This window comes from Otolemur garnettii, unplaced genomic scaffold (genome assembly GCF_000181295.1).
Source record: "Otolemur garnettii isolate 467f Iridium unplaced genomic scaffold, OtoGar3 scaffold00013, whole genome shotgun sequence".
Taxonomy (NCBI): domain Eukaryota; kingdom Metazoa; phylum Chordata; class Mammalia; order Primates; family Galagidae; genus Otolemur; species Otolemur garnettii.
In genome coordinates, this window is record NW_003852408.1 from 28,522,706 (window position 1) to 28,534,869 (window position 12,164).

The 12,164-nt window shown below is 39.6% G+C and overlaps 1 protein-coding gene and 1 pseudogene across 1 annotated transcript in view; one reads left to right on the plus strand and one right to left on the minus strand.

Annotated features, from left to right (window-relative positions):
• The window catches only part of LOC105886515, a 20,308-nt pseudogene extending 11,360 nt beyond the window's left edge, over window positions 1-8,948 (plus strand).
• BMPR2 (bone morphogenetic protein receptor type 2) overlaps window positions 1-12,164 on the minus strand; it is a 195,857-nt gene that overhangs the window by 62,937 nt on the left and 120,756 nt on the right. The window lies entirely within an intron of this gene.

Here is a 12,164-nt window from a genome sequence, read left to right on the forward strand (position 1 = left end):
GGAAGGGGAGAGCAGAGAGAGAAAGGAGGAGGAGGGAGGGGGTGGGGGAAAGGAAGAGCAGAGAAAGGGAAGGAGGGAAGGTGGGAAGAAGGGAAGGAAGGAGAGAGGTGGGGTCTCAGTGTGATACAACTTTTGGGGGCAGGACATAATTGTAAGAGGGACTTTGCCTAACAAATGCAATCAGTGTAAACCTGGGCTCTTGTACCCTCAATGAATCCCCATCAATTAAAAAAAAAAAAGAAAGAAAAGGAAAGTTAAAAAAAATGTTGCTTTGATATTTTGAAGCTGCCAAAGAATTTTCTAAAGACCTCAGGTTGCTGCCAATAAGAGCAAATAGATACCCATGCTGAAACATAGGCATGGAGTGAAGTGGTGTGATGGGAAAAAGGAAGTCCATCCTAAAGATGTTTGTATATGTGCTTAAGGAAATGTATCACTATGGTCTGTGGACTAGAAAAAATAAAATGTGCCTGAAGGAAGGCGCCAGGGAGTAAGCACCAAAGATAAGGGAGCTGAAGGGCAGTGGCACAGATGGACTATGATGATTCTTGATAAAACAAATACCAAGAGAGATGCTGAAGATTTAAGATGGAAGTAGAAATACCCTCTACCATTCACGTTTTTACTCTGGTCCACATACTACCTCTCTGTACACCTCTTTCTTCCAGAAAATAACATAAAAGTAGCTGAGAAAAAACAATGTGACCGATCAGGCACAGTTTACCCCTATAATCTTAGCACTCTGGGAAGCAGAGGCCACAGAATCCTTTGAGCTCAGGAGTTTGAGACCAGCCTGAGCAAAAGCAAGACCTTGTCTCTAAAAATAGAGACACCTGTAGTCCCAGCTACAGGAGGCTAAGGCAAGAGGATGGCTTGAATCTAGGAGTTTGAGGTTGCTGAGAGGTAGGCTAACACCACAGCATTCTAGCCTGGGCAAAGAGTGGAACTCTATCTCAAAATAAACAAACAAATAGACAAACAAACAAAAAAACACCAATGTGACAGACCTGGTAGACTACCTTTTATCCATTCTGCCTTCATTCTAATGTGCCTTTCTGAAATAAAAGGCAAGAAGGCAAAAACCTTTTATTTTCTAGACTATCTTATAGCTAAGATTACAGATTTAATGTAGCTTCAGCCAACTCAATGCATTACAAAAGATTTGGAAGGCAGAAGTTAAGATGAATCTATTCTTCTGCTGTCTTCAAAACCATACATGACCAGTGACAATTTTTCTGTGGCTGCAATGGTTGCTGTAACAAATTTATTATAATCTTATTGATTTTAAACAATAAAAATTTATTCTCTCATAGTAGTGGAAAAGAGAAATCTGAAAACAGTTTCTTGGGCCAAATCAAATTGTTGGCAATGGTGCAGTTGTCTCTGAGGCTCTAGGGGAGAGTTCACTATTTTCCTCTTCCAGCTAGCTTTCCTTGGATTTCCTAGCATTCCTTGGGTTGCATCACTACAATCTCTGTCTCCATGGTCTTATTGCCTTCTCTTTTATGTGTGTCAAATATCCCTCTGCTTCTTTCTTGTAAGAACACTTCTGACAGCATTTACGGCCCACCTAGATAATCCAGGATAATCTCCACCATGTCAAAATCCTCAATTTAATCAATCACAAAGATATTTTTTTCCAAATAAGGCAATATTTACAGGTTCCAGGAATTAGGACCTGGTATCTGTGGGGACCATTTTTCAATCTACCATATGTTGTATGAGCAAGGACATGTGTCCACTCACATGATTCATGGGTATAGAAAGAAAGTACATGAAGCATTCTGTGAAGGTGTGGCAGGTACTATTCTAGAAAAAACAGCAGTAGTATTTATAAAATATTTCAGCTTCCTAATGGTTTCTAGAGTGGTCAGATTTCTCCCTCCCTCCCTTCCTTCATTTTCTTCCTTTCTTTTTCTTTCCATTCTTTCCTTCTTTTCCTCCCTTCCTTCCATTTCCTTCCCTCCCTCCCTTTCTTTCTTTCTCCCCTCTCTTACCTATTCTTTCCTTCTTTCCCTACTTCTCTCCCTCTTTCCTTTCTTTTCTTTTTTTATAGCAACAAGGTCTACCTATGTTGCCCAGGCTTGACTTGAACTCCTAGGCTCAAGCAATCCTCCTTGGCCTCCCAAGTAGCTGGGACCACACACCCACACCACTGTGCCCAGCTCTAAAGTGGTCAGCCCTCTGAGAAGAGACATTAACTTCTTTAGTGACCTGATTCCACAATGTGGCTTTGGAATTGATTCCTAAAAGCTCAAACTATATTCTATTTCTCCAGCCTAGTGGTCCTCAAAGTCTAGTCTCTGAAACCAACAGCATATAACAATACCCGGAAGTTGTTAGAAATGCAAATTCTTTAGGCTAACCTCAGACCTGTTAAATCAGAAAATCTGAAGGTGGGGCCAGTAATCTGTTTTAAAATCTCCTGTCCTGGGTCTTTTAAGCCATTAAATTCATAGATAGCTATTATTAAATAGAGTAAATTATTTTCATTCAAAAGTAAGTTATTACAGCTTGAGCCTAGCAGTTTGAGGTTGTGGTAAGTAATGATGACACCACTGCTCTCTGGCCCTGGCAACAGAGTAAGACCCAATTACAGGAGGGGAGGAGAAGGAAGGGAAGAGGAGGGGAGGAGAGGGGAAGGAAAAGGGGAGAGAGGAAAAAGGACACGAGGGAGAGGGGAGGGGGGAAGGGGGAAGGAGGGGTCAGTTCCTCACCAATTATTGGACAATGGGCCTCAGTTCCCTGTTGGCTATTGGCAGTAGGCTGACCTCGTTCTTTGCCAGGTGGCTCTCTATCAGAACTAGCAAACAAGAACAAGAGAGAGTACACCAACGAGACAGCAGTCACAGTCTTTTAAAAGCAATTTACAGAAGTGATACTCCTTTACTTTTGGCATATTCTATTCGTTAAAATCAAGTTATGGTCTAGACCATATTCAGGGGAATAGAATTACACAAGGGTAGGAATATCAGGAGACAAGGATCATTAGAAATCATGTCAAAAGCTGCCTGGCTCGGCTCCTATAGCTCAACCGGCTAGGGCGCCAGCCATGTACACCTAAGGTGGCGGGTTCGAATCCCCAGCCCGGACCCGCCAAACAACAATGACGGCTGCAACCAAAAAATAGCCGGGCGTGCGTTGTGGCGGGCGCCTGTGGTCCCAGCTACTTGGGAGGCGGAGGCAGGAGACTCGCTTGAGCCCAGGAGTTGGAGGTTGCTGTGAGCTGTAATGCCATGGCACTCTACCCAGGGGGACAGCTTGAGGCTCTGTCTCAAAAAAAAAAAAAAAGCTGCCTAGCACTATATATATATTTGTTTGATTTTCACTGTTTGCAGTGGTTGTGTTTTATGAAGTCACATAAACAGGATTAGTGGATACTGAACTACTACTCCTAGGGGAAATGCAGGGTTAGGCTCTTGTGAGTCCCTAGTCACATTCTGTCAACCCATCACTACACAACATTCCTTTATATCTATTTCTGTTTAAAGACATCTTACTTAATATACTGTATATTGTCAACTCATTAACGTTTAACTCACAGCCAACAGCACTATAATTCACACCTGAATGAAGTCTACCTAATACACATATTTTTGCTTTAAGATATATCATAGCCTTCTTGAGCTTAGGAATACTAGACAGCACTTCAGCATCATGCTTACAGGCCATTTTAAACCACAAAATCACCAATGAAATACACAAAATTAAAAAAAAAAGCCTTAAATAGACTGTGAAAAAGGCATTTTTTATGGTGTGAGAACTAAAAAAAGAAGACAGAGCATGGCTTTGTTCAACTTAAGCTAGGCAACTTAAACTTTCTGTCACTCTGCGTATGTCCATGAATAACCAAGAAAGCAGTTTTGAGGGTTAAAAATAAATTTCATCAAGTAAAAGAAGGAGAAAATAGGGCGGTGCCTATGGCTCAAAGGAGTAAGGCGCCGGCCCCATATGTCGGTTCAAACCCAGCCCTGGCCAAAAACTGCAAAAAAAAAAGAAGGGGAAAATACAGAATCCAGGGATAATTGACTGTATCTTATTCATCACTATACACATGGGGAAAAAAGGAGAATATCTGTTGTTTCAGGAATAGCTTCTTATAGTTTTTTTCTCTCTTACATGAATGATGCAGGAAATAGGATCTTCGTTCCGTTTCTTGTAAGGACATAGGAAATATATGTTTCATAGGAAACGCAAAAACGATCCTACCTTCAAATTAAAAAAAGATCACATAATATAGGCTCTCATATATAAGAAATAAAAATAAACCAAAAAGTATTCTTTATGGTAAAAGAAGGATATTTACAATAATTTCTAAAAATACTTAAGGTATTATGGCTTATGCCTGTAACCCCAGGACCATGCATAGAAAGTTGAGGTGGGAGAATCACTTGAGGCCGGAAGTTGGAGACCAGCCTGTGCAACATAGCCAGACCTCCACCCCTTAAAAAAAGAAAAAATTAGCTTATAGTTCCCGCTCCTCAGGAAGCTGAGGCAGGAGTACTGCTTGAGCCCAGGAATTCAAATATGCAGTGAGCTATGATACTGCCACTACACGTCAGCCTGAGCAACAGAGTAAGACCTTGTCCCTAAATAAAATAAAAATAAAAACAAAAAAATCCTCAAATATTTTCAATTGAATTAGAGTCTATAAAAAGAAATAAAGATAGTTCTCTTTGGCACAACTACAACAGGTACTTTACTTAACAAACGCAAACACTGTAACCTGATCATTTGTATCCTCATATTAATCTGGAAAAAACAAAAAGACAGCTCTCGTCTGAAAAAAAAATACTATGATACATTAAGTGTTTAGTATATATAGGCATTTTCCCTGCCCACATAAATTAGATACTATTATTTTGCATTAGAAGTAATTGATATGTAGAGGCTAAGTAATCTTCTCAGGGTTACCTTTAGTAAGTATAATAGCAAGGGTTTTTTTTTTGTAGAGACAGTCTCACTTTATTGCCCTCGGTAGAGTGCTGTGGCATCACACGGCTCACAGCAACCTCCAGCTCATGGGCTTAGGTGATTCTCTTGCCTCAGCCTCCCGCGTAGCTGGGACGACAGGTGCCCACCACAACATCCAGCTATTTTTTTGTTGCAGTTCAGCCAGGCCGGGTTTGAACCCACCACCCGGGGTATATGGGGCCAGTGCCCTACTCACTGAGCCACAGGCAAGGTTTTAAACTCATACACTGAGACTGATAGCCTGTGATATTAATCATTATAATTATAATGATTATAACCTTCCAAAGAATCAAGTGAATGTCTCTGAAACCTCATATGATCCTTTTTCTTATTTATTTATTTATTTATTTGAGATAGTCTCACTGTTGCCCTGGGTGGAGTTGTATGGCATTATGGCTCACAGCCACCTCAAACTCTTGGGACCAAGAGCTCCTCTTGCCTCAGCCTCCTGAGTAGCTGGGACTACAAGGAAGTGGCTGCCATAACACCTGGCTAGTTTTTCTCTTTTTAGTGGAAATGGGAGTTTCCTGCTTGCTCAGGTTGGTCTCAGAACTTCTGAGTTCACGCAATCCACCTGACTAGGCTTCCCAGAGTGCTGGAATTAAAGGCAAGAAAGCCCTGTATCCAGCCTCCTTTTTTTTTTTTTCCTCTTTAGCAGTTGAATAGGCTTATTTCACATTATGGGTGAAATGTACTTTTTTATTTTTTGAGACATAGTCTCACTATGTCACCCTTAGTAAAGTGCTATGACATCACAGCTCACAGCAACCTCAAACTCCTGGGTTTAAACGATTCTCTTGCCTCAGCCTCCCAAGTAGCTGGGAATACAGGGGCCCGCCACAATGCCCAGCTATTTTTTTTGCTGTTGTTGTTGCAGTTGTCATTGCTGTTTAGCAGGCTTGGGCCGAGTTTGAACCCACCAGCCCCAGTGTATGTGGCTGGAGCCCTAACCACTGAGGTACAGGCACCAAGCCAAAATGTACTTTTATAAAAGAGACATTTCAAGAAGTGCTTCTAACAGCATTTTGACGTTGTCAATACATTCTCAAAGTCGTATCAGTTTGACTACCATTTAGCATTATTTTTAAAACTACTGCTATTCAAATAATGGTTAGTTTCATCTTGGTTTTGAATTAATTTGAAATGTTTTCATCTATGTATGCCTTTTTTTTTAAGGCAGAGTCTTGCTCTATTGCCCGGGAATGAGGGGAATGGCATCATCATAGCTCACTGCAACCTCAAACTCCTAAGATCAAGTGATCTTCCTGTGTCAGCTGCCTGAGTAGCTAGGACTACAGGAGTGCACCACAATGCCCAGCTAATTTTTTCTATTTTTGCAGAGCCAGAGTTTCACTCTTGTTCAGGCTGATCTCAAACTCCTGGCCTCAAAGCAATCCTTCCACCTTGGCCTCCCAGAATGCTTGGATTATAGGCATAAGCCACCATACCAAGTCCACAACTACTTTTATAGTATGTTTACATATGAAAATGATAAATAATTAGATAGATAAGTAGGGTTTGGATATGAAAATATGCAGGCTCAGTGCCCGTAGCACACTGGTTATGGAGCCAGCCACATGCACTGAGGGTGGTGGGTTCAAACCTGGCCCGGGCCCCCTAAACAACTCAGGAGGCTGAGGCAAGACAATTGCTTAAGCCCAAGAATTTGAGGTTGCTATGAGCTGTGATGCCATAGCACTCTACCCAGGGTGACAGCTTGAGACTCTGTCTCAAAAGAAAAAAAGAAAATGCAGAAATGCCCAGTAATCAGAGCATTGTAAATGTTCAATTACAGGGAATTGAGACAGTTAAGGAAGGAAGAGAGAAATATACATGGAATTAGAAATTCTAAAAAATAAGAAAAAATAGTTTTGAAATAAAGATGTGAAATTTATTTCTTGATCTGTATCCAACTTTGTCTAGCATTTCAGAAAATACTTTTTGGGGTTTTTTTGTTTTTGGCCAGGGCTGAGTTTGAACCCACCACCTCTGACATATGGGGCCAGCACCCTACTCCTTTGAGCCACAGATTCTGCCCAGAAAATACTTATTTTTAAATACTAGTCAATTCCACCAAACATGCTTGGGACTTAAAGATAAAACACTTCCACTGAGGCTTGGTGCCTGTTGCACAGTGATTATGGCACCAGCCACATACACCAAGGTTGGTGGTCCAGCCCGGGCTTGCTAAAAACAACAATGACAACTGTAACAAAAAATAGCTGGGCATTGTGGTGGGCACCTATAGTCCCAGCTACTTGGGAGGCTCAGGCAAGAGAATCACATAAGCCCAAGAGTTTGAGGTTGCTGTGAGCTGCGATGCCGTGGCACTCTACCGAGGGGGACATAGTGAGGTTCTATCTTAAAAAATATATAAATAAATAAATAAAATAAATAACACTTCCACTGAGTTTGTGAGTTAAGGCAATGGTTAAGTCAAGTGATTCTGCTTTGTTTGTGAGGAAAATAAGTAATATAAAATCCTAAAAACACCAACATGAAAAGAGATTACTTTGGCTCGCGGTGCCTGTGGCTCAAGCGGCTAAGGCACCAGCCATGTACACCCAAGTTGGAGGGTTCGAATCCAGCCTGGGCCTGCCAAATAACGAGGACGGCTGCAACCAAAAAATAGCCAGGTGTTGTGGTGGGCACCTGTAGTCCTAGTTACTTGGGAGGCAGAGGCAGGAGAATCTCTTGAGCCCAGAAGTTGGAGGTTGCTGCGAGCTGTGATGCTACAGCACTCTACCCAGGGTGACAGCTTGAGGCTCTGTCTCAAAAAAAAAAAAAAAGAGAGATTACTTTTTGAGAGGAGAGGGGAAAGCAGATAGGTAAATAAGGGATGGTATTGGTATTTAATAGTGCAGAGCTAGCAAAACTTCAGAATGGGAATTGACTGATACTACATAAGTTATAAATAGAATCTTGTTATTATTGCATTAAAGAATTAGTATATTCAGGTCAGGCAGGGTGGCTGACACCAGTAATCCCAGCACTATAGAAGGCCAAGGTGGGAGGATGACTTGAGACCAGGAGTTTGAGACCAGCCTGAGCAATAGCAAGACCCCATCTCCATAAAAAAACGAAACAGAAGAAAAAAATTAGCTGGGTATGGCAGCACATGCATGTAGGCTCTGCTGAGGTAGAAGGATCTCCTAAACCTGGGAGTTTGAGGATACAGTGAGCTATGATGATGCCACCGCAGTCTAGCCCAGGCAAAAGAGACCCTGTCTCAAAAATAAATAAATAAATAATAATAATAATAAATTAAATAATATTTTCCTAAAGATACACCTTTTCTCTATTTCTCTTGTCTTGCTCCCTATTATACTAACATTCTTAATAAGTATAAAAAAATAACATCATAGCTTCCTGGTCATTGACAGAAGCAGCAATGCGAGGGGGTAATTTATTTTCCTAGTATATTTTTCTATGCATCCGGCGTGGGTTGGCTGTGGTTTTGGCTATGAGCTCCCAGAAAGGCTTGTTCCAGGCCTCAGAAGCACCAGAATAAGTTTAGCTTCAAAAATGACAAGTTCGATAAGAGTGTTCAAACCAAGAAAATTAATGCAAAACTTCATGATGGAGTATGTCAGCACTGTAAAAAGTTCTTGAATGGCGTGTAAAATACAGCAAATACAAACCATTACCAAAACCTAAAAAATGTGTTAAATGTTTACAAAAGACAGTGAAAGATTCTTATTACATAATGTGTAGACTATGTGCCTATGAGCTTGAAGTTTGTGCAAAATATGGAAAGAAAGAAGACATTGTTATTCCATTTAATAAAGAATCAGAAAAAACAGAAAATATTGGAAATAATGAAAGTTCCAATCATAGAAGAAGCTGCAGAAGAAATGAAGTGATGATGACTTAGACTTTGATACCGATTTAGAGGACTCAGAAGATAACAATCAACTGAATTAATATGACTATATTATGAGTCTTTTCGAGAATATGAAACTCTGACCAACATTTGAATTTGAATGTTTCAGAGAAAATACTGCAAAATCCTACTGATCGAGTCAGAAAAATCTATAAAAAATAGGCAGAATTTATACATGAACAACATATTGTATATAATATTTGAATAATTATAAAACTTTCAGCCAGAGTTTTCTTATAACAAATTTTTAAGTAGCATATACTAGAATATCTGCCAAAATGAATACTGGGGTATCATACTGCAATTCATGGGAGTTATTTAGAAGAATATATTCTCTAATACCAAACTAAACAAGATTGAGAATTGATAGTCATAGAAGAACTATCTCATATAAAATAAGATGACATTATTATATTGCTATCCACAAAAATTGTTCCTCAGTAAGTATCTTTTGATAGAGTGTGCTCAAGTGTACTCAAGTATTAGCAACTCACATAGCAAAAATCCCCTTACACTGGCTTATTATAAAGCAAAAGCAGTTTATTTTTTATAATAATGTTTAGCAATCATACAATATTTGTTTATAACAATTTTTCTTTGAAAGCATTTTTGTGTATTTTATTGCATTGTTTTTAATCTTTTGTCTTTTGTAAGTCAGAAAGCTGCATAGAATTTATATATATAGTTTAATATGCAATTATAAAGGAAATTTGTTCATTTACACCTAGGGGAAGAAACTGCCCGCATCAGAACCCTCCTTCCTCCCAGGTCTCATAGGGCTCTCTTTCTTTCAGCCAAAGTTCATCCTTCCCAAAGTTGCCACTACTCTGAATTGTGATGATTATTTTCTTTATCTTTCTACCACCTCTGTTTGTACTGGTAAATAATATAAATTACTTTTGTCTGATTTTTGAACCCTTTCCTATTTTTTATGTTGAGAAATCTCAAAGCTACAGAAAAGTAGCAAAACAGTTCAATGAACTTTTGCATATTCTTTACTTTTCTATTTTACTGGGTAGTGCCCATGGCTCAGTGGTTGGGACACCGGCCACATGCTCTGGGGCCGGTGGGTTTGGACCCGGCCTGGGCCTGCTAAACAACCAACAAAAAAAGTAGCCAGGCGTTCTGGTGGGCACCTGTGGTCCTGGCTGCTGGGGAGGCTGAGGCAGGAGAATCGCTTGAGCCCAAGGGTTGGAGGTTGCTGTGAGCTGTGATGCCATAGTACTCTACGAAGGGTGACAAACTGAGACTCTGTCTCAATTAAAAAGAATAATAATATTTTATCTTGTTTTCTTTATATCTATATTTTATCTGCTGAACCACTGAAAAATAAGTGACATGCACTAGCTTTGAATTCTGTATGAACAGATTTATATTATATGTGGTCTTTTGTGTCTCTTTTCTTCATTGTTACAAAATTTGTGGGATTGGTCCATGTTGCAAGAGCTTTAACTTGTTCTTTTCACATTACTGTGCATTATTCCATGTATTTACTTACCATAGTTTACTTTTTCTAATGTTGAGAGACATTTGAGTTATCTGAAATTTTTATTTTTATTTTTATTTATTTTTTTGAGACAGAGTCTCACTATGCCACCCTCAGTAGAGTGCCATGGCCTTGTAGCCTATGGTTACCTCAAACTCTTGGGGATTCTCTTGCTTCAGCCTCTCAAGTTGCTGGGACTATGGGCACCTGCCACAACACCCACCTGTTTTTTTGTTGTAGTTGTCATTGCTGTTTGGCAGGTCAGGGCTGGATTGGAGCCTACCAGCTCCAGTGTATGTGGCTGGCACCCTAACCACTGAGCTAAGGGCGCTGAGCCTGAAATTTTTTATTTTTTAATTGCAAACAATATTGTTATGAACATAGTTATTTGTGTTTCTTGATATATATGTGCATTTCTGTGAGGTATGTTTCAGTGGTAGAAGGAATCAGGTATATATATCTTGAATTTTACTATTTAATATGAAACTATTTTTCAGGGGGACTTTCCTTTCCCTTTTGCAATGTACTGAAGTTTCAATGATCTACACTGTTTCTAACACTTGTTACCTGACTCTAAAATTCCTGCCAATGTGCTTTATGAGCTATAAGATCTCTTTGTCTTATTAATTTATTTATATTTCTCTAATTACTAGTAAGCTTGAGCCCCTTTTTATGTTTCTTGACTATTTGGTTTTTTGGTAATAGGTAATGTTATAAAAGGAATAATTTTTTTTTGCAGTTTTTGGCTGGGGCCGGGTTTGAACCAGTCACCTCCAGCATACGGTGCCTTACTCCTTTGAGCCACAGGCACCACCCAGGAATAATTTTCATTAAGTGGTTTTTCAGAAATACATATGGAAATATTTAGGGGTGTGATGTCAATTTACTTTAAAATATCTCAGCATAAAAAAATACAGACACAGATAAACGTTTTAGTGATACCAGAAAATCTTACCTAGGAATAAATCAAAAAGTGCTTAAGAACTTTGTCAATAAAAATATAAAATCTTATCAAGATATTAAATAAAATATTCCCTGTTAATGGAGAAGATATTCACGATACAGAAGTCTCAATACTCTACGCTTGTCTTAGAGAACTTTTCTCTCCCACATTATTTGTGTGGCTTTCCTGTTTGGCATCTAAGTTTTTTGTTTGTTTGTTTTTGCTTTTGTTTTTAGGGACAGAGTCTCACTTTATTACCCTTGGTAGAGTGCTGTAGTGTCACAGCTCACAGCAACCTCCAACTCCTGGGCTTAGGTGATTCTCTGGCCTCAGCCTCCCAGGTAGCTTGAACTGCAGGCATCCACCACAACACTGGCTATTTGTTCCTTTTTTTTTTGAGACAGAGTCTTAAGCTGTTGCTCATGGTAGAGTGTTGTGGCATCACAGCTCACAGCAACCTCCAACTCTTGGGCTTAAGCTATTCTCTTGCCTCAGCCTCCCAAGTAGCTGGGACTGCGGGCACTTGCCACAATACCCAGCTATTTTTTGGTTGCAGTTGTCATTGTTGCTTAGCGGACCCAGGTTGGATTGGAACCCACCACCCTAGGTGTATGTGGCCGGTGCCCTTGCCAACTGAGCCACGGGCACTGCTGGCAAATAAGTTTTATTTTCTGAGCTATTTAACTTTGTGAAGAACCAAGCAAGGTGTTACAAGACCTAGCATAAATTATTTCCCATGTGAATGAATAAGTTGTAATTTCTCAGATTAATGAGAGAGAACAGAGTATCACTTAGTGATATGTATTAATATTAATAGTTGCACTTTATTCTTTAGTGCTAAGAAACATTGTTTTGTAAGCAAGTTTTTTTTTTTTTTT